The sequence below is a fragment of the Zingiber officinale genome, chromosome 3A (assembly GCF_018446385.1).
Source record: "Zingiber officinale cultivar Zhangliang chromosome 3A, Zo_v1.1, whole genome shotgun sequence".
NCBI classification, from domain to species: domain Eukaryota; kingdom Viridiplantae; phylum Streptophyta; class Magnoliopsida; order Zingiberales; family Zingiberaceae; genus Zingiber; species Zingiber officinale.
Window position 1 is genome coordinate 125,148,877 of NC_055990.1, and position 2,196 is coordinate 125,151,072.

The 2,196-nt window shown below is 31.4% G+C and overlaps 1 long non-coding RNA gene across 1 annotated transcript; it reads left to right on the forward strand.

The window, feature by feature from the left end:
- The first annotated feature begins 279 nt into the window (after positions 1–279).
- LOC122054004 lies at positions 280–1,777 on the forward strand. Its single transcript, XR_006132502.1, has 3 exons — positions 280–400; positions 877–926; positions 1,728–1,777. It is a non-coding gene; the product is annotated as an uncharacterized LOC122054004 (long non-coding RNA).
- The last annotated feature ends 419 nt before the right edge of the window (positions 1,778–2,196 follow it).

A 2,196-nucleotide genomic window follows, 5' to 3' on the forward strand; every position in this document is an offset into this window, starting at 1 on the left:
CATTCTTCTTGAAGATTTATTTCACATTTTATATGGTTTTAGTATTTGTTATCTACTCTAGAATGTTAATTGTTACATGGATAATTAGACCTTTGATGAGGTATTGACATCATATCGTGTCAGCTATAAAATGTATGTATATATGTCATGGATATCCTTTACACAAGACTCTATTTTTATTATTCTTTATGTGGGTTTAGCAGTTAGTAGAGGCACTGTACTATCAATAATCTTTTCAATTTTGGTGAATGTTGAAGTTTACACCTGCTTTCTTTTTTAGGAGAATGTGGATATTAAAATTTTAACAAATGATGATGTTCTAGGTGATGCAATACCTTATGATCAGCAAGATGCAATGCGCCACCTCTGTTACCAATTCCTTGATTTAATGCCGCCTACGGTATGGATACTTCACCTTGTAATAGTTGTTATTTTTTCAATTATATTATCCACATTAAATGTCATTAAATAATACTGCATCTGTAATAGGAAGTTGCTGCAATTACATTGGAATTTTAGATCATAAGCTCTACTTTTTTTTCCTTCTTCTAGCACCTCTTGATTTATGATTCAGTTTTTTCTCAGTTTGCCACTTTTCTTTTATGGTCTTTCTTTATGAATTTTATTTTTCAAATCTTTATGAATCTGTTATACATAATCAGTCAGGGAGCCTCTGTTATTTATTGATTCACAAGTACCTGTTATTTTGGTAACTAATATAGTTATACTTTAGATCCAGCCCTACTAAAATTTTCAATTAACAGTCACATTTTCACAATGCGATTTGGTCTTATTTGCTGTGGTTTTATTTGATCGTATTAACTCATTTATATTTTATTTCTTATTAGTTCTCTGTTTCTTATTCTTGGTTATTAGGGAAGAACAAACCCACAATTTCCTAGTTCACATCCAGTTTCTCTTAACAGGTGTGTCTTTATCCTTGTCAATATATATATATATATATGTGTGTGTATATATATACATACCTTATTTATTTAACATCTTTAGCCTGACGTGAAAGACAGCTAGTAGTTCATTATGTTTCAATGTTCAAATCTGTAAAATTATGAATGTATATTTGGATTTTTGGAACAAACAATCTATTGGTTTACATATATTGTGTTTCCATCTAATATTCTTTCAATGAGTTTGTGTGGTTTTGCCTTTTGTTATTGAGGGTATCCAACATGCTTATTCATTGTTTGCTGCATGGTCTTTAGATTGTGTGTTGGAATAAGCCAGACATGTCTCCCTATATGAATCACAGGGCAGTATATCTTATAATGATATGGCATGGCTTGTCTTTTGAGTACCTAGGAAATCTTCATGCTAAGTGATATTGTTTAATACAAGTATATTTGGTCATAATTTATTTTTCTCTTTTAGTTATCTCCACTTCTCATTAAGTAGATTTACTTCATGAATCAGACATTTTGTGAGTTGTCCTCTGGGGGCGCAATGGCATGAACAGTCTGCAAGAATAACAATAGGGGTGTGTGCTTTTCCATATTCATTTTTTGCCTACATTATTTTAGAAATTATAAGTTATTTGTACATCATACAAACACACATCTGATCACTTTTCTTTTTATTTAAAATTTATTGCCAGAAGTATAATTAGTAAGGATGCACATTTTCTTTGTTGGAGCTCCTAGTTATTCAAATTTATTTATGTTAGAAAAGACATTATTAACACTCATTTTTAATCAATATTATGTTATGTGCAGAGATAATCTGCAACTACTAAGACAAAGATACTATTATGCTACATGGAATGCTGATGGAACCCGCTACATGATGTTCATTAACAGTACGGGGTGCTACCTAATTGATCGAAACTTCTATTTTCGTAGGGTTCAAATGCGGTTTCCCCTAAAGAATGCTGCTGAGGTACACCTTTTCTGGCTTTATAAGTGTCTGAAGTTTTATAACTCATATAATCTGTATTTATGCCTAATCTCTCTGTTTTTCATTAAAAGAGTTTCCATAATGATACGCTGATTGATGGGGAAATGATTATCGATAAAATTCCAGATGTAGGACAGAAGAGAAGATATTTAGCATATGATTTGATTGCATTAAGCGGTTTCTCCATTATGAAAGTATTGCCACTTTCCATATTCTGCTCATCATTCTTTCTGAAAGCTGCTTAATTGACTGTCTTATCTGAAATGGAATAGCACACTACTTTTTGCG